Here is a 21,074-nt window from a genome sequence, read left to right as displayed (position 1 = left end):
GCTGTGACAGAGAATCCCTTCCCAGACTATTTTCCATCCAAGGTGCCTCAAGTAGGTTTCTGGGGTGGGAGTGGGAGCTGCTTCTTGGTGTCCCACTGAAGGGAGTTGAGGGCCCTCATGCTGACACCTCAATGTTGGGCGGGAAGAGCAGCCCCAGGGGAGGCAGTCAGTACTCCCTCCAGCAACCCCCAACTCCCTGGTGGGCACAGGTCCCCTCTGGGTACCCTGGGGCAGATCGGACTTGACTATGATTTTCCTGTTTCATCATGTTGTTAATTAACATAACAAGTCTTCACAGTTGGTGGCTGCCAGGTTGCATCTCATCCCCTCCCTTCTCCCTTCTGTGTACTAATTAGTGCAAAAACGGGGAGCAAATCTTCAAGCATTGATTTGCCTTTGTAGTATGATTATTATGGGAACAACCCCCCCCTCCAACCCCCAGGAGATAAATTCCCTCACACCCTGAGTTTGAACCACACACTTCCTTCCTCATAGATTTTTGGCTTTGCTAGGGCAGGATGAAAACCCAGTTATTGAAGAGAATAATACCACAGTTGTCTCCTCTGCTTCTGAGAAACAAAAGGGATTGTGAGTAGAGAAGGAGAGAGAATACCGCCAGAGGATGTGACTCATTGAAAGGCGTTGGCTAGTCTTCTTTGCGAAAAGCCTACCCCTCAAAGGTGGCAACCTAGCCTAGACAAGCGTGGAACACTGCAGGAAAGCCTCTACTAACATCTCTCCACTTCTGAGGTGGCTCCTGCTTCAGACAGTTCTCAGTGTTGAGGGTGCATTGGACCCAGGGACAGATGTGTGTCTGTGCCAAAGGAGTCCTATTTCAGCTGCAGCCTGGAGAGGGGTCCAAGTGCAGAGAGGTGAAAGGGGTGCTCCTTCAAGTGGTCCAGGGGCAGGCAGACCTTGACTTCCCATTTCTGGGTTGTCACTAGGGTGCTTGCCAATAGACTTCTGTGGCTAGTTAGTCCCTAGTAAGGCTATGTAGTATTATGGCAACAGAAAAGGAGGGTGTGGTCTTCTGCTCACCAGGCAGTATTTTAAAGAATAGATAGGGCATAGTGTGTTTGAGGGAATTTCACCTATTGCGCCTTTTTTCCTTCCTAGCATCCCTTCCGTCCTTAGTGAATGATCTCCTTCATTTCCCCTCCACTGTCGTTCCCTCTCTCAAACACACAGCACATAACCTTAATCATTTTGCTTTCTCCCCATCTCTTATCACACTGTTTTCTCCCATATGAAGGACAGTGAGGATTTGAGCTCTGTGTGGGAGCGTGCAGTACTCAGTTAGCAATGTCTGCCAGGGTAGGGCTGAGGGCAGTGCCACGTAAGCTATGTGTTATCTACCATCCCATCCCTTAAAAACATTTTTTAAAAACTGTGGTGAAATGCATGTAACACAAAATTTACTATCTTAACTATGTTTAAGTGTACAGTACAGCAGTCTTAGGTACTTTTACACAGTTGTGCAATCTACCTCCAGTACTTAGTCATTTTGCAAAACTGAAACTCTATACCCATTAAACAACAACTCCCTATCTCTCACCTCCCAGCCCTGGTAATCACCATTCTACTTTCTGTTTCTATGAACTTGACTGCTTTAGATAAATGGAATACTACAGTATTTGTCTTTTTGTGCCTGGCTTATTTTACTTAACATAATGCCTTCAAGGTTCATCTATGTAGTATGCCTCAGAATTTCCTTCCTTCTTAAGGCTTAATAATATTCCATTTTATGTATATTTCACGTTTTGTTTATCCATTCATCTGTCAATGGACATTTGTGTTACTTTCATATTTTGGCTATTGTGAATAATACTGTTATGAACATGAGTGGACCAATATCTGTTGCTTTCCTTAAAAAATTTCCCCCAATAATCCAGTAATCTAATTTACTGAGTTTAAATTCTGGCTACATCAGAACAAGCTGTAGAGCTTTTAAAAATACTGTCCCCTGAACCACCACCCTAATTAAATCTAAATGTCTAGAGGTTGAGCCCATTGATTAAGAAACAAATGTGCTTATTCAAAATACAGGTTCTCTGAAGATTGTGATTCAGATGGTCTGGGACAGATCCAAGAATCTGTACTTTTAAAAAAGAGCCTGAGGCTTTCCTCATGACTGGGCATTTTAGAAATTGCTGTCAAATAATCTATTAAAGGCCTCCTTAACCTCCACAAAGCCTTTATCTTTTGGTCATGAATGGCCTCAAACTGTTTGCTAGTTACCTTACATATCTTGGTCTTAAGTTTCCACCTGGATTGTAAATTCATGAAGTTGTAGAATTTCTGAACTCAGAGGGTCTATAAATCAGATAATCTGTTCAACCAAAGTCACTTCTTAGTTTGTTGCAGGACTGGGTCTAAATTCAAAATTCCTTCCACTGTGTGGTAATTTAAAAATTTTCAGGCCTTCACTTTACTTTTAAGAAAGACCATGACTACCATCATTCTGGTGGAAGGTAGGATGCTTACATTTATACCTTCTGCTGCTCTGAGAAACTTTTGTCAATTAATGATTGGTACAGTGTCATGAAGTATAAGGGAATGAATGAGAAATAGGTCTAAACTGTGCCCACCATAGCACGGTGTGCCCAGATAACCGACTTGACTTTTAGGTCAAGTTCAAGTCCATATTAGCTTTAGTATAGATGCAATTATACTTTTTTTCCCTTAAGTTATGAATTTTAAGAGCTTATATTAATTGAGCATTGACTATTCACCAGGTGCTGTTCTAGATGGATTACATGGATAATTCGATAGGCCTATGAGGACACTAAAGCTTGGAAATATTAAGCCGACTTGTCCAGGGTTACTTGCTAGCAAGTGACAAGGCTTGAATTTGAGGTCAGGCTGATTGAACAGAGATAAAGTAAATAAAATGCTAAGCAGAGGGTCTAGTTCATTAGAGAAGCTGAGTAAATGGCCGTCATCATCACTCTCTTCACCATCATCACTGCAACAACAATTAACCCTTTCATAGCCCTTGTTATGTACCAGGCACCGTTTTAAGCACTTAACATATATTTATTTACAAAATAACTTTTTGAGGTGGTACTATTATAATGGATTTTACAGATGAAGAAACTGAGGCACAAAAAAGATTATGTAACCCAAAGTTACATAGCTAGTAAGTAGCAGGGGTGAAATTTGAACTAGGGGGTCTGGCTCCATGTTTAAACCATTAACCAGTACACTATGCTGCCTTCTATGTGGCAAATGGAAAATAGTAGAGATGATAATGATTAGTAATAAGGCTCTCAGTTTTTTTCAACATAATATTTTTCTATGTGCTTTCCTTATTGGTGTGCTCTTAAGATAAAAATACATATGATAATGGATTCAAGTGTCCTTTTTATGCCTCCCCTTTTTGCCCTCTCAAAATTCTTTAGTGATTCATTTTAATACTATTTCATATCATCTGATTTCTTAGTCATTTGAGAAGTGACCTCTAGGGGAGGGAATGTTCATAGGGTCATTATGTCTTTTAAACTGGGAGGAACTTTTGGGATTCTCTAGGACAGAAGTCTCTAAAATAAAGTGCTTGAACCCTATAGGATGCACAAGGTTATCTACCAGAGATGGGGAAGAAAACATTAGTATAAAACCAAAATTAAGGGCTATAGTGGTCCTCCTGTTGTTGAATCCAATGGACATCTCCTAGTCATTATCATAATGACTCCTTGGCTCCAACCAACCCTCCCTTCTTGAAGCACTCACCTTCCTTAACTAAGTGAGGTCACACTTTTGCCCCTTTTCTAGTGTCTCTTTCTCTGGATGCTCCTTTTCAGCCTCTTTTACAGGTTTTCTATTTTCTGAATTTAAAAAATAATTAAAAAATTAACATGCGGATTGACATAGCATTTTCACTTGCTCTATGCATCAGAAGGTCACAAGTCATGTATAGGAGGTCTTGTGTCTAGGCAAAGGTGAAGATACTATAGCATGAAGAAAGCTGCCTTCCCTGTTTCATTTCCTTTCAACATATTTATGTATGCTGTTAAATTATGTCCCACAAAAAGATATGTTGAAGTCCTAACTCCCAGTGTCTCAGAATGTGACTTTTTTTTTTGGAAATAAGGCCATTGTAGGTGCAATTAATTAAGTTAGATGAGGTGATACTAAATAGCGAAGGATACATAATATGGCTTATGTCTTTATAAGAAAAGAAGAAGAAATACAGAGGCAGGGACACAGAGAGAAGACAGCCATGTGGTGACAGGGCAGACATGGGAATGAAGCATCAACAAGCCAAGGATTGCCAGTGAACACCAGCAGTTAGAACAGGTAAGGGAGGATTCTCCCCTACAGGTATAAGAGGGAGCATAGCCTCTAGAGAATCTTAGCCTCTAGAACTGTAAGAGAATAAACTTCTGTTGTCTTAAGCCGCCTAGTTTGTGGTACTTTGTCATGGCAGCCCTAAGAAACTGATACATGTGCTTATGTAGATAGATTTATGAATTCTATTTCTTTATTTAAATGAAGCTATCCCTCATTCAATAGATAGTCTGAAAAGACACTACCAGTTGAAGATTGTACAAGCACAAGTGGACCAGGAAGACATGGCAGCATGGCCCCTCTCCATCGATCACCATCATGAGGGAAAAACAAAGATGGTTCCATCAAACCTGGTAAGAAGTCAGCCCCAAATGTCTTGAAATATCAAGATATTTGATCTATAGATTTTTGTCTTCTATTATTATAATAAATTATTCTTCCCCAATTCATATTGTGCCTTGAGATAATAGCTAATGATTGTATCAAGCCATCACAATCAACGAGACATTTAATATTCTTTATTTCATCTTTAGCTCATCATTTGAAGTATTTTTTATGCCTTTTAATAGTATAGGCAACATTCAGTGAAGCACATATTTGTATCTTATAAATGAAAGAATGAATAAATACATATATTGGCAATATGTGCTCTTTTTTTAAGTTAATGGGGTATGTGATCAGGATTGGAGACCCCTGCTCTAGCCAACATGCACCCCTCTTTTATGCACAAGGACACAGGTACAGGGTGGTTATGTAAATTAGTTACCAAGGTTAGAGCTTGAACTTGGCTCTTCTGACTCCAGACCGGGGTCAAGAATACACATAACTATTTCTTCCTCAAAGATGCAGCAAGATGCACACTTTGCCCTATTATCAACCACATGAGGCATTGGGTGATTTTGGCTAAGATCCTCTTGTTTAGCAAGCTTTGTGGGGAGAAGAAGTGTTCCAGCAGATGTGGACTTGAGTTCTGGCTCTGCCATCCACTAGGTGTATGACCTTAACCTCTTTGATCTTCGTTTTCTTCAATTGTATTATGCAGATAACTTTTTTTTTGTGGCCTAGGATTGTTTTTAAAGAATGAACTATATAATGTTGTTAAAATGTAACCTACATGTTCCTTAAAGTCTAGTTGAATGGCGGTTACCCTGACTCAAGCTGAAGATTCAAAACAAAAGGAGCAAGTTAATAGAAGAGCTAAGCATCACTTGGGTCAGATGGAGTATGTAGTACCTAGTGAGCATCCAAGTGGACATGTGTAGTAGCATTTGCATGTACAGTGACAGAATGGGATCTGTCAGCATTAAATAAGAGTTCATAGTTAATGTTATTGTTGAGATTATGAAGGTGCAAGAGATGTAGTTCTATCTAGCACATGGAGGCATTCCTGGGGACTAAGGGATAAGACTCATGTCCAGATGTGAACATGGTTTGCCTGGCTGGGCAGGTGGCACACAGGTGGTATGGTACTGCATGAGGCACCCAGCCAAGGGAGCCCAGTGATGGCTTCTTTGGGTCTATATTGGCTGGGTGGAGACCTGCAATTCTTACTACCTTTCCCTGAACTCAGGTCACATTTTTTAGTATTAAGAAATCCACATGACTGATTGGGAGTCACATTATTTCTCTTGTTTGGTCACAGGCAAATATCTCGATGGAAAGGCCTTTTTCTCACCTCTACGCACTTCTCAGTCCACTGTAATTTGGCTTTTACCTCTCAACTGTCTAGCAGATGCCCAACCAAGGGTCACAGTGACCTCCCTGTTATCGGGTCCAATAGACACCTCTTGATTGTTACCATGACTTCTCAGCCCCACTTGTCACTGTTTTGGACCATTTGACCCTCCCTTCTTCCTGGAGCATGCTCTTTTAACTGAGGAGCACCACACTCTCTTGCTTTCCTCCTCGCTCTTCGCTCTCCTGCTCACTCTCCTCTGCTGGTTGACATTCTTCTGCTCTGCATTTACATGCTGGAGCTTCTCCCAGTCCTGCTCTAGGCCCCTATTCTTCCTGAACAATTCTACCCTTGGGCTTGGCTTCCACATCCCTTGGCATCACTGATTCTCAAACAGAGGGAGGACTGGCAAAAGCACTTGCCAGGAGACAGGCTTTTTCAAATGACACATGCGACTGCAGGGGTTCTGAATGCACCATCTGTCACTGACATTCACTGTTATAGCAAAGTGGTCCTTCTATGGATGGTAGATCTTCACTTGTGTATGTGAAGTGTGTATGTGTGTGTGTGTGTGCGCGCACGCGCGCGCGTGCACGTATGTGCATTTGCATGTGTGGGTGTGTGTTGAGGAACTCTTATTTAATGCTGACAGATCCCATTCTGTCACTGTACATGCAAATGCTACTACACATGTCCACTTGGATGCTCACTAGGTACTACACACTCCATCTGACCCAAGTGATGCTTAGCTCTCCCATCAACTTGCTCCTTGTGTTTTGAATCTTCAGCTTCAAAACAAAGAGTGAGGGTAACCACCATTCAAACAGTTGCTCAAGCCAAAAGTTGGTTATCATCCTTGACTCCTTCTGTTCCATTCCCCCCAATCTCCTACCCACAATCAATTACTAAGCCCTTGTGAATCCACCTCCTAAAAAATCATTTGCATCAGATCATTTCTTTTCTTTCTCATCGATGCTACCCTCCTTACTTCATTCCAGTTTCCTACCTTCTGGTCCACAGGCCACACTTAGCCATTCCTGAATGCAGTCTCCACATGGCCTTCCCCTGCTTGAGTGCTTTAGGGTTCCCTGTTGCTTTGAGGATTCAGCCCTGCCCACCTCCTCAGCCTCATTTATTGTCTCTTCTCATCTTACTGTACACATTTTAGACATACTTAGAAAGACCTATAGTTGATTGTTCAGACCAGAATATACATGAGAATGAAAGAGGGAGCTGTTGATAATTTCTCTGGCACAATAAGAGAAAACTAGACTCTCCTAAGAACACCAGGATATATAGTTGACCCAAGTCATACTGAACCTTACTCAAATGTGCTTTGTTTTCTTTCATCTGTCGACCTTTGCTTCGATGTCCCCTCTACCTGGGATAGTCTTTTTTTTTGCCTTTTTGAGACATTCATTCCTGTGCGTTCTCCGAGCATCCTGTACCTCACCTATTTAGCATGTAAAACATGTCTTTTCTCATCCTCACCTGAGAGAAAAAATAAAGTTGGTTTGGGTATAGAGTTACTTTAATGCTTCTACCATTCCCTAACTGCTTTCTAGAGCACCACTCTGCCCATTTTTTTTTTTTAAATAAAGGAGAGCAGGTTTCAGGATTAAAGTCATTTTGTTTAAGTGACAGAATCTAGCCAGAAATTTAAAATACCATGTTGTTTTCATATTATTTATTAATGTTTATCTTCTGTTTATGACAAGTGATTTCCTATTTGTGCTAATGATAATTTTTTCCCCAAAATTAACTAAGTAGAGGAAAAAAAGTATACTGAAATAAAAATATTAAATTAATGATAGCTCAGTTGATATATGAATGTGAAGGAAAATTTTGATAGCTGGGATATCTCCTAAGAATAAGGACATTTTCCTATAATAAGACAATGAATATAAGAAATTAACATAATAAAAATATGTAACTTCTGATATATTCTATATATTGGCAATTAAAATAAATCTCTTCTATTAATCTTTTAAATGTATCCAATGGAATCTAAATAGCATAGGACTTGATACTCCTCATTTTCTATTTTTAAATACATAAACAAACCCTTTTTTAGCATTTGAACATTTTACATCTTTACTGTCTTTCCTTAAATTTATATATCTATTCTGCTTACTACACAAGATCTTATTTTAATGTATAATTGTTTATGCTAGAAAGTTTTTAATTGATTGTCCTAGCATGCTCTTCTAAAACAACAAAAAAAATGCACTGATTAAACTTGAATTCTCCCTTTATATCCTGTGATCATAAAACTATTAAAAAGATCTTCTTTATTGAGATGTCATAATTATTATTAATACACCATTGGAATGCTATTGACCATAACATCATAATAACATCACAATTTTGATAATAGTCATAAAATATAAAAGATGTAAAAAGTATTTTGGAACTATATCTTGTAAATGACATGACTGAGGCTTTAACAAATAGTTTGTTTATTCATGGGCGAACATTACTTATTACTAGAAAGAGACAGGCTGCAGCATCAATTCTAGTTCTATTTTTTATAGGTGAAAATAAATAGTTATGGAAGGAGATTTATTACACCAGTTTGAGTTCTTTTGTGATTTTATGACAACAATCACATAGTGAAATATCACAAAATTTATTTTAATAATTGTAATAGTGATACATCATTTGACAATGCAGTTAGTTCCTCTGTCAATATATTTAAAGCAAAGAATTGGAAGCAGCCTGAATTGCAAAAGATTTGCCATCCAGTTGTTAGATTTATTCATTCTCTTGATTTCTTGGAGTTATACTGCAAAGTATTTATTCATTGTTATCAAATTATTTTAATTATATTTATTTTTCACCTAAAAGCATCATCTTTACCCTGACTTACTTGTAAATGATTGAGAAAATAAAAATACTGATGAATTCGCTACACTTTGCCAAATGCAATATTTTTTATCACATGCAAATGCTTCAAATGTATTTATAGGAAACTCTAGAGTTACAGATTTTAATTTATGGAAAATATCCCTCACCATGGTCAAGTCTCTCAGCCAGATTTACTTGCTTCCTGCCAGAAAACATCTGACTTCGTTTTCCAATTGAAGTGGACATCTCTGAGACAACTCTCTCAACCTTTGGTTCTAATCCTAAGAAAGAAAGAGGGAATCAGTTAGCATTAATATGATGGCCAGGTGGAGCGACAGGGGAAGGAGGGAGCAATTGGGGGGATCATTTTATGAACTATATAGATGTCTAACCAATGTACTGCATACGTGAAACTAATTTAAATTAATTAATTAAAAAATAGCTTTTGAGAATCTTATTAAAAGTTTATGAAAACATAAAAAAAAAAAAAAGAAAGAAAGAAAGAAAGAGAGAGAGATAAGTGGGACCAGGAGCTGCTACCAGGTGAAGTAAGGCCTGTGCTTCATTCCTTGCTTTGCTCCCAGCCTCAGGAACCTTGCTTTATTTCATGCAGGTCAGGGATAGATGAGGACAGGACATTAAATAGAAGTTCTCCTAGCATGGCCAATATACCTGATCTTTAATGCCCCAGCTGGTCCTTCACTGATCAAGTTAAATGCTGGGAAGGACAGCAGCCCTCTCAGGTGCTTTGTGGGTCACTGACATCTCATGCTCTCCCCTTCTTTAGGGCCTGTGCTGATGAACACCTGGGTTAAGTCTCGTGGGAAGAGTCAGGCTGGGTGAGAGGGCGCGCAATCCTGGCGAGCCAGGGGTGACGGTGAGAAGGGAGGTGGCAGAGGAGGACTGATGGACTGGCAAAAAGCCTGCACCATAAAAATGGCCACAGGGAGGTCAGTGTTAGAGAGGTGGAAATGGGAGTGGGAAATCTGGAACCTGATTTTCTTAAACTTACCCATGACTGCAGATCCTGTGATGAGGTTTCTATTTCCCCCAGGCTGTTCAGGCACCCGTGAAGCCTGCTGGGCCAGTGAACTGACTTTCTGGAGTTGGGCTTGAGGATGACATGGGAACTTGGGGAATGGGAATGAGGTGAAGTCCCTCCCGGTTCTGGATGCACCAGGTTCTGGGTCCTGATGCAGGGAGGCCGTTGGATCCTGTCCTCCACGTGAGAAGCTTCTACATGGGCTGGAGGAGCAAGGCAGAGCTCCAGGCTGGTCTGCTTGATTCTCCTCTGGTGACCAGGAATGCCTTTTGTTCACTTAGGTAAAGGTTTTGACTTTTCTTTTTTCTCAGGAAACTGTCAAAGCAAGCATTTAGTCAAGACTCAGCCAAGGCTGTGTGAGGGCAGAGTGGTTCTCACAAAATGCATATTGAGGAAACTCTTGTGTTTCTTCCTTTCGAGAGTGAGACTTCTAATATATTTGGGGAACTTCTGATATGCAATGATCTCTTCTGAGTGTCCCTGTACCAGCTCTTCAATTAATCTCTTGGGTTTTAGGCTATGCAAAACCTATATTTGGGGAACTTCTGATATGCAATGATCTCTTCTGAGTGTCCCTGTACCAGCTCTTCAATTAATCTCTTGGGTTTTAGGCTATGCAAAACCCGAGCAGTTTGTTCTTCTCTCTCAGCTCTGCAGGGATGCGCAGAAGAAAAAGAGGAAACCCTTCCGATGCACCCTTCTCCCCGCACCAACCCCTTTTCCTTTGCAGCCATTTTCCAGTTCGAGTCAAGGAGAGGTCACAAATCATTGCCATTTGAACAGTTTGCTCAGTTTGAATAGTATGCTCATTATTCAATTAAAATCTATTTTTTCTCATATATAAAACCCAGTAGGTTTCACCTTCTTATCCCAAAACTTCAATTTCAAGTTTCTCTGGAAAAATAGAAAGTAAAACAGCAGTGTCCTATGGCAGTGCTCAGCTGGTGCTAAGTAGTGTGGTCTTCTTCAGATAGTGACATGAGCTCTCAGGTTTGCCATGGTCCCTGCCCTGCTGCTGGCATTTCCTGCCTGTTCTCTGTAGTAATTTGGATTTGTGGCCTCCAGACGAAGGTTGATTGAGACAGTTTATTAATTTTACCAATAAACATTAATTGAATTTCTGCGATGGCTGGCCAAGCTCACACAAATCCCTGACTGCAAGGAGCTTACATTCTAGCGTGGGAAGACAGACAATAAACAAATACAGTCATGCACTTCTTAATGATAGAGATATGCACTGAGAGGTGTCATCAGGCGATTTTGTCATTGTGTGACCATCACGGCATGTGCTTACACAAACCTAGATGATATTGCCTACTACTGTGATTGTACGTGCTATACTTCTGTACAACTGGCAGCACAGCAGGTTCGTTTACACCAGCATCACCACAAACAGGTGAATATTGTGTTGCTCTATATCACTGGGTAATAAGAGTTTTCTAGCTTCTTTATAATCTCATAGGACAACTGATATATAAGTTGTCCATCGTTGACCGAAATCTCCTTATGTGGTACATGACTAAGTAAATTATAGAACATGTTGGCAGGTGATTGTTCTGTGAGGAAAATATAACACAGAAGGGGAAAGCAAGTGAATGAGTGCAATTTAAAAATGGGATAGACAAAGAAGGGCTCACTAAGATGCTTAGATCACGACCTAAGGAGGTGAAGGAATATGCTGTGCAAATATGGCTCGGGCAGAGCATTCCAGGCAAAGGGTACGGCAAATGCAAAGGCCCTGAGAGAGTAGGGTGTTGTAGACAGAGCCATGACTAGGGACGCAGACACTGCTGTCTGCTCTGATGATCTATCCCCCTCTGAGCCTCACTTCCTCATATAAAACAGAGGGCGGGAGCAAGGAGATTCCCAAGGCCTCATTCTAACAGTTGGCGATTCTATGGCAAAGCCCTTCTCTTAGGAAAAGCAGAAGGCTGTTTGCCAATGTGGATGTGTTCATGGAAATATGGTATTTTATTATATCTCTGAAGAGACTGGAATTTGAGGAAGGTGGCTTTCACTGTTGACTTCTCTCACAAAGGAAAGGAGGGTCGTGCTGGGGTTTGACAGCTGAAAATGCACACTCTTGCTCTCCGAGGGCTGAATTTTCCATGTACCTGGGGCACAGATGGGTTGGAAATGAGTGGAATTGGCAGTCGATTGCTGTCTTTTTTATTACTGTTCAGTGTTTGACTTGCTGTAGCCCTGGCTGATGATAACAGATTGCTGGGCATGAGTGTGAGTAGATTATTTCTTATCTGGTCATTCTTTGTGTGTGTTTGGGGTGACCGACAGTTTTTAATATTGAAAAGTCAAACAGCACGGACTGCTTCATCCACCATCAGCTTAACTTGTCATTTACAATCCCATTCCCTTAACTTTCTAATTTTTTTTTTTAAATCAAGCATCAGTGACTTGGCCTAATAATGTTGGAAGATGAATGTTGGAGCTAAGTACACATCCTCCATGGCTCTTGGGTCTCTTTTAGGGAACTTTGGGCTTGACACACAATTCCTTTTTTTTGTGCTTGTGTGGTTGAGTCCTGTGAGAAACATCTATCACCTTGGGCAAGTATTCTTTAAGCTTGTCATGCCAAAGGTTTGGCCATAGCAGGTGACTAAGTACCTGCAGGGATTAATTCTGCAATGAGACAGTTCTTAATACCTCACAGAGAATTATTTTGAGAAGTCTCTGATTTAGATGAGAGTGTTAAAAATATTTCTATTTTCTAGGGGATGATTGGGAGCAAAGGATACAGTGTTTACATATGAGAGGTTGGTTGGGGAAGCAGGCAGGGAAGGTAATGAAGAGGGAGGGGATGTTAAGACCAGGATTTTGCTTACTTGCAACTTATAAGCCAACTAGTTAGCTAGTCACAGTTTCATGGATGCTGGTGGACTTCTGACTCAGAGACAAAGAACTTTGTTACTTCCCACAATAGCAGTAGCCAGAGTGTCAGCATTTGCACTAGTTCCTTAAACTCATTACTACAAGGAGATATGAAGAGGGCCAAATGACACCTACACAGGCAGAGGAATTTGTTACTGGAGAGGTACCCTGAACTTGGGGAATCTGGATCTTTTATAATGGGCTGTAAGCATGCCTGCCCTTATCACCAAAAGGAGATATTATCTTTATTATATGGGCAGCAACAAAATTGTCTTTTGCTTTGGAGAGATACCATCTCTGTCTTCCAAGGCTATTCTGTATACAGATTTTCTGGAAAAAGAGTTCGGACCAAAAGCAGTCAGTGCCTTTGCTTGCAATATGTGCAGAAACTCAAGAGATGCAAGGAGAATTGTCTTCTGACAGGGAGAAAGACATTTTTGCCTTAAGGTTGCAATCTCCTTGCTTCCTCCCTGAGGCAAATTCACCCTAGTAAATTTCTATCTCTAATTTCTAAGGAATTATAGGCAGACAGATTCCTGCCTGAGCTCAAGGCATAATTCAAGCTCTTCATGGGCCAAAGACTGAGAAGAATTTTAAAAGTCTTGTTGACTATATGTCCAGTATATATCACTTCTACCTTGGTGCTTTTTTTAAGGCTGTTGGACACTAACTTTTGAAATGTTAGTATTAGATCATCTTTGAAATATATGGGACTGTGGGTGGTTACTGGCCCAGGCTAGTTCTCCTTTACTCAGACAGGTTTTAAATTTAAGGCAACTAAGTATCTGAAGAATCAAATGTCTTTTTAAAAATCATTCATTAAAGATATTTAGAACCATGATTCTAGGTCAGGTCTATAGAAATAGAAAGGTCCCTACAGTTTTTCTCATAACCAGAGGTTAGACTAGGGGATCTTCTCAGACAGGTTTGACTAAGAAAGGTTGAAGAAAGGTAGGTGAGGGTTATTAGAATATCTTTCTGAAGCCTTGGCAGTTGCCAAGAAAGAAGTATGTGAAAGAGATTGCCAGTTGCCTACTCAATATCCATTATCATCTTTTTTTAAAGACAGAGCTCCTATATATTTGATTATGGCAATTTTTCCCAACTTGAAAAAACAACTTCATTTGCTAGTTTCCCTTGAGGTTTGGGTAGTCAGTGAGGTGTGGGTAGAAGTCACTTCTGGCATAATTCTGTCAAGGGCACTTACTTGGCTGACAGGAAACCCTTACCTTTCCCAGTCCCCCCTTCCTGCCTAGAACATGGTCAGAATGACTAGAACCTTAGTGACAACCTGTGATCATAGAGGACCTTGTAGATGGAAGAATGAGTTAAAGATGGTGGAGCAGAAACATAGGTGTAGGCTAGACCATTGAGGCACCATGAAGCCACCATCTGAGCCTTGGAGTACCTACCTCTTGAATTGTTTAATGTGAGAGAAAAATAACTCCTCCCCTTTTTTTGCCATTGTATGTTTGGATAGCAGATGCATGTAATTCTTTGCAGATGTTAGGTGCTTATTGATGCCTAATTGTGATCTCTCATTGTATCTGGTTGGGTTTTTAAATTGCAAATAACAGAAACATTAGGTATTTTCAGCTAAAAGAGACTAATTATTCTTTAGGAAGGCTATGGGGTTGCTCACAAGAGTGAAGTGGGGCTGAAAAACTAAGCCTGGAGTACAGGGGCACCAAAATGCTCCAGAAGGTCATAGAAGCAGGCTCTGCTTATTGATCGTATTGGCACACTCTAATTTCTTGCCAGTCCTGGTGTCACTCTGCCAAGATTCAACACTCGAGGGAAGCAAGTATTTGATTGGCTGAGCTGAGGTCACATGACTGCTCTGAGCTAAGGTCACATGATTGCTTCTGTATCAAGTTGGTGAGAGAAAAGGCAGAGCAGAAGGAGCCCCCGAGGAGCCCTTCAGCTCCCATTATGGGAGAGCAGGCACCTGGATCCAGGCACCACGAGGAATGCAGAGGCAAAATCCTACGAGAAAATCGGAGTGCTACTGGTAAGGGGCATGGCACCAAGTGCCCCACCGCAATAAAAATGTTCAGTGTAGCAGAGGATTTAGACCTTTCTGTGAGGAGATGAACTGGTCATGAGAAAAGGCAAAGATTGTTCTGCCATGAAGGCTTCAGGGACAAACAGTCCCTGACAGGTCCACCCTTCTCGGGAGCAAAGCCTTCTGATAATGGCAGTGCCTCTGAGGAGGGCAAATGCTTCATGTAAAAGAGCTCTTTTAATCTCTTGCAGTTTATGTGATGTAGGTGATATTTCATGGCAAAAATATTAAAGCATCTATTTCCTTGGTTTCCTCTTCACTCCTTCACTGGACTGCAGTTTCTAATTCACACTCATTAACCCACCCACAGCAATTATAGGTCTTTGCAGATCTCCCTAAGTGGGTAATCTTGTTTGTCCTCTTGTGGTGGGTGGGAAATCAGAACTCCTGAAAGATCAAGTGCTATTTCCAGCACCATGAGGTGTGATGATAATGTGGTGAGGTAAAAGAAAATTATGGAGTCTACGGTGAAGGTGGACATCAGTTAAGTAACAGCTGCTGAGAGCTGGAGTCAGTTTGGAGACACTTGAGTAGGGAAATGGATGTGATGCTCTAGCCTCAGAGCATGGAATATCAGTGAATGGAATGGGATATTAGTGCATAGAATATTAGAGGAATACAGAAACTTGGAGACTTGAACCCTCAGGTACCCACTAGACTTTGGTTTCTTGTTGCAAACATATTTAACATACATCTCCAAAGGCTAGCAGGAGGAAAGTTGACACTGAAGCTCTTCCCTACTTACAACTCTCCAGTGGCTTCCCAGAGTCAGTAGAATAAAATCCAACCTCCTCATTCTGGCTAATGAGATCTTTTAGGGTCTGGCCCTGCCCTCACATGTGCTCTCCTCTTTTCCTCTGACTCCACCTGCTTCTTCACTCACTTTGGTTTTCTTTCAGTACAAGACGTCGGTTCTTGCCCTTTTGTATTTGGTGCCTGGGAATGCTCTGCCCCAGAACAGTGTTTGGTTGACTCAGCCTTGCCATTCAGGTCTCAGTTCAGATATTGCCTCCCCTAAGCAATAACTCCAGAGCTCCACTGCCTGGCTTCCATTCTTGGTTCTATGATGTGCTGGCTGTGTAATATTCAGCAAGCACTTAACTGCTCTGTGCCCCATTTTGCTCAGCCATAAATGAAGACTAGGAGACCCTTATGTCATAAGGTTGCTATGCAGTTTATACAAGATAATATAAGTGACGCCCTTAGAACAGTGTCTGGGGCACAGTCAATGCCACATAAGTTTTAGTGTTGTTATGTGACAAAGTCACTCTGTCACCAAACCTGGTTTGTTTTCTTTGTAACACTAGTCACTGTTTGAAATTACTTTGCTTATTTATTGTCTGTTTTTTTTTTCTAGGCTATATTTTTTCCAGGTTGAGTAATTGGAACTATAGAGAACTCAGAGTTTATTCCCTAGTTTGAGGACAATGCAGCAAAACCTCATCAGTGACATCGTTGTGTGCCATCCTTATGTGCATCCTTATGTACCCACAACCTCTGCTCTGGTTTCCCACCCTGTGTGGTGAAAGAGTTGGACCACATGAATGGTTTTGTTCTGTATCAGAATCTCCCAAGGGTGATTTAGTGAAAACTAAAGGTGCCAAAAAGGACTACCATATGGCCCAGCAACCCCACTGCTAGGTACATATCCAAAAAATTGAAAGCAGGGTCTCGAAGAGATATTTTGCATACCCCTGTTCATAGCAGCATTATTCTCAATAGCCAAAAATTGGAAACAACCTAAATGTCCATGCACAGGTGCATGAATAAACAAAATGTGATCTATATACATAAAAGAATATGAGCCAGTTCTAAGGAGGAAGGAAATTCTGGCATATGCTACAACACGGGTGACCCTTGAGGACATTATGCTAAGTGAAATAAGCCAGTCACAAAACAAGCGCTGTATGATCCCACTTACATGAGATATGTAGTCAAATTCCTAGAGACAGAAAGTAGAACAGTGGTACCAGGGCCTGGAGGTGGGAGGTGGAAGGGGAATGGAGAATTGCTTGAAGAGTACAGTTTCAACTTTACAAGCTAAAAATACAAGATAAAAAAGTTCTGGAGATCCGTTTTATACCAGTATAAATATACGTAACACTACTGAACTGTATGCTTAAAACTAGTTAATGTGGTGAATTTTTTTAAACCATAATAAAATAAATAAGTGAAGATGCTGGATATAAATTCCAAGTAAATAGATTGGAGTGGCTGGGGCATTTACATTAATTAAAAAGTCTCCCTAGGAGAGATTCTGACACACCGAACTTTTAGAATCACTGGGCCACACCATCTTCGAAGATGCATTTGTGATTTGAATTTAGGGCATTTGAAACGTGCATCATCCAAGATATAAAGCCTTAATTATATGGAGAAAAGAATGATCCTCAAATCCTCCCCATGGGTTCTCTTTAATTTTGAAATATTAATCTACTTCTCATTTGTATTCGCATCTCTAGCAGAGGACTCTCAAGAGCGGCGTGATGAAAATACGGGCAGAGGGCATTTGGAATCGGTTCACCGGGATGCTTTCCTCGTAGTGTCCACCAGGTGGCAGGCCAGGCACTCGGATTTGGGCAGCCAAGCGCGCGCGCAGTCTGCGGTGGGCTGGCGCTCCCAGCTGAGTGTGAGGGACCCCGCGCCTTTGCATGGGTTGGGAGGTGCCTGGAGGAGGCTGTGGGGTTCCCGTGGATACCCAGGTTAGAACGGAAGTTTCCCTGGAGCGGGCGAGCATTTGTTCTCAGGGCAAGGTGAGCAACTACCCCCTCCCCGCTACAATGTGTGGAGTGGCCACAGCCACCTTCCCGTGGGGCTCAAGAGGAAGGCAGGCCTTGGAGTGTACCTGAGCGAGTTGAGAAATAACGTTCATTAGCCGCTCCGGCGACTTTTTTTTTTTTTTTTTTAGAGAGAGCGATGTTTTGGAGTTACTTTCTTTCAAATAATTAAAAGGCCCGAGGCAGAATAGGAGGTGTTCTGTGTTTGAAAACTCCTAAGGGGGTGGGGTGTCTGATTCCAGTAAACGCGCCCCAGCTGTTGGATATTTAATGGCCATTTTAAAAATATTGATTTACTGACCTTCAGGCCTTGACCCATCAAAGGGTCACACAGTCCACAACTGTAAATAACTCAAGATAGTGGTTTAGTGACACGTGGAGATGAGAAGTGGAGGATTTTCGACATGATTTTAATATGCCGTTTATGTCTCAGGCCAGGACTATGGCTTTCAGTAGGTACAAAATGTTTGCATGTGAGAAGCAAAGTGACATGAGAGGGGGCAGTGTGGTGTGGCCCACAGAGCACAGGCTTGGGGTTAGGCAGGTGTGGGGAGGATGTGGGGGTTTGGGACAAGTCTCTCCTCCTGTCTAAGGCTCAGTTTCCTTATCTGTGCAATGGATACAAGAACACCAGAGTCATGGATGGTAGTGAGGAGTAAATGCAATGCGGATTCAGTCATTCTCATTCAGTAAACATACGTTGAAGGTGTCAGGCACAAGCTGTGTTCTGAGGGTGCCAAGGCAATAAGACAGGGTTCCTGACAGTCAGTTGGGGAGACCCATATGTCCATGAGTGTTTTCAGTGCAGTGGGAGAAACATGCTAACAGAAGTCCCAGGGGATTAGCTAAGGGACGTTCAAGGAAGGAGGAGAGAGCTATCAAGCAGAGGTGGCAGATTGGACTCCAGAGGGGCCCAGACCAAACACACTTGTAGTTTAGAATGTGCAGTTTGGCACCATTAAAAAAATAAAAATAGAATTCTTTACCACCATTTAAACATGGAAGGATGGCACTTGGAATTCTAGGTTTCCAGTTCCTAGAAAAATATAGATTTTGCCACACTGAGCCAATATTTCTACATGAAACGAGGGTCTGAAACCAAGTAGTGGCTGCCTTCTTTAGCTAGTGTGTGAGGCAGACCCTACCACAGCCCATGGCAAGCCCAGCCCAATTTGCTTCCCTCGTTCCCTTACCATTCCTGACCTTATGGGCACTGGAGTGTGTAACCTCTGCTATTAGGTATCCAGAAGGGTGGCATACAGTGGTCACTTAATACTGGCTATCTCCTCTCTTGGAGAGCTGAGATGGCCTCACAGGCTGCTCCTCCCACAGTGGCAGACATCCGAGAAGGGTTCAGCTAAAGAAGAATGAAGGAAAAAGAACAATCTTTAGATTAAACTACAGATGTAAGGTCAGAATTTAGTCCGCTGGGTTTTCTGTTTTGTCTGGAGGGTCCTCCCACATTCAGAATGACGTTCTAGTTGTAGCCAGAAGCCCGGTGAATATCTGGGAGGTTGGATGAATTTACGGTTTGTATGCAACCCTTTGATTGTCAGCCACGCTTGCCTCATTGTAGAGAACCACATGCAAATGCCTCTCCAAAGTACCATTTCTCCACAAATAATAGAGAGCTATTGTTGGGAGGACAGTGAGCCTGGAGTTCTCTAATAATAGCATTTTCATGGAGGAAAATCACATCCCCACTGTGAGCACAGCTGAGAACATGAAACCTACTATTGAGACATTCTGGTTGAAGTAAAGCATTATCCCATAAGATGGGCTTTCTGTGGCAGTCTGTGGGAAGCCAGGTGAGAGGGTTTTGCACATCCCACTGGAAATGAGTAGGAGCTTTTTACAAACCTCCATCCATCTGAGGATGATTAATCTCAATCATGGGGCTCTTAGGAAGCCCTGGCCTCCCTGGCCTGGCAGGAGGTGAAAGTGCATAATTCATGTCACAAAAGAAGTAGCTGAATGAAGAAGGATGGTGTGGGGGTGGCAACGAGCAATAGAGAGAGGAGGCCGCATAGTGAGGTGCAGACTCCCAAGCTCAGGGGAACGCCAACATCTGGTTCCTTCCGTTTGGGGGCTCGTGAGTGGGGCCGTTTGTGGGTGACTGTGGCTGCACCACCTCCACAGGTTCCCATCCTGCTTTGGAAACCAAGCGATGGGGAGACAGCTGTGGGCAGAGGGGGCCTGAAACTAAAGGACTGAGAGGGGGACCAGTGAATCCTCTGTCCTCAGATGATGGGGAGTGGGGCTGCCCCTGCCCCTCCTGTGCTTAACTGCCTTTTGCCTCCATTCATTAAAAAAGCCCTTTTTGTTCTGTAAGTTATCAAACATACTCAGAGTATAGAGAATAGTATAACTCAGTTCCTGTATATTAGAATGACTTGGGGATTTAGTAAAACTTCCTATGCTGAAATATCCTCCCAGACCGTTTCACTCAGCCTTTAGCGATGGAACATAGATTGGTATTTTTGAAGCACTCTGGCTGGTTCCTTGTACAGATGAGTTTGGGAACCACTAGCGTCTATGTCATCCACCTTCCACAATTATCAACAAGTGGCCAATCTCACTGATCCTGTAGGTCTTGTGTCCTGGACCCCCAAATTTCTGTTGTACCTCAGATTATTTTAAAGTGAACAACAGACTTATGTTATTTTATTCTTACATGCTTCAGTGTACATTAAGAACTTAAAAAACTAAGCACAATAACATCATTGTTCCAAAAAAAATTTAGGTGATTTCTTAGTATCATCTAATAGCCTGTCTATCTTTGATGGTCAGTTTTGCTTTTGAGACATTTCTTTCTTTTCTTTATCTTTGATTTAATTTTATTCCAAAGGGATAAATAATGCCCCCCCACCCCCCACCATTTTTGAGGTAGTATAGTTGGTGAAAGGAACATACAGTTGGCTCATCCCTGGTTACCTACCCCTTTACCTCAGCGTGACCTTGGGTTCTGAATCTCTTCAGGGACAGCCCTGTGCACAATCGTGCATGAGAGGACAGCCATAGAGGCAGAAGATGCTCATGTATTCATTCAACAACTGTTGGTTGGGAGCTTCTTTACATCCGGGCACTGCGTTAGGTGCTGGGGGACTGAGTTTGTTTTTGTCACCATTCTGTTTAGCACAGATTCTGGCACATGGTAAGGACTCAGGAAATATTTAATTCAGTAATGAAAGTGTGTGACCATTGATGATATATTGGGTCCAAGTATGCAATACTTTTTATAAATTACATATGCACTAAACTTCTACATTATACCTCTTACTTGAGGATCTGAGAAGATTATTTTCCTTTTAAATAATTTTCACTAGAACATCATATGGATTTCCCCAACTAGATGAAAGAGCAGGGCAGAGTTAAATCTTAGTAGCAGGGAGCAAGGGCAGCCCGAATAGTTGAAATGCAAACATGCTGCTGAAGCCTCATTTCAGCTACAAGGCTTCGCTCAGCCTTCTCTTTCTATTGAATCCTTTCAAAGGC

The 21,074-nt window shown here is 41.7% G+C and overlaps 1 protein-coding gene across 4 annotated transcripts in view; it reads left to right on the top strand.

Annotated features, from left to right (window-relative positions):
* The window catches only part of THSD7B (thrombospondin type 1 domain containing 7B), a 1,079,084-nt gene that overhangs the window by 38,150 nt on the left and 1,019,860 nt on the right, over nucleotides 1-21,074 (top strand). For 2 of the 4 annotated variants that reach the window (XM_036237409.1, XM_016145417.2), the window contains one exon: nucleotides 4,513-4,640. The gene's annotated coding sequence lies outside the window, so the exon portion shown is untranslated. Of the gene's footprint in view, nucleotides 1-4,512; nucleotides 4,641-17,426; nucleotides 17,556-21,074 lie in introns of those variants that run through there. The other 2 variants (XM_016145415.2, XM_016145414.2) reach the window with 1 other exon arrangement.

The sequence above is a fragment of the Rousettus aegyptiacus genome, unplaced genomic scaffold (genome assembly GCF_014176215.1).
Source record: "Rousettus aegyptiacus isolate mRouAeg1 unplaced genomic scaffold, mRouAeg1.p scaffold_m13_p_2, whole genome shotgun sequence".
In the NCBI taxonomy this organism is placed as follows: Eukaryota; Metazoa; Chordata; class Mammalia; order Chiroptera; family Pteropodidae; genus Rousettus; species Rousettus aegyptiacus.
The sequence above is the reverse complement of the archived record's forward strand: the minus strand, read 5'-3'. Positions and strand labels throughout refer to the sequence as shown.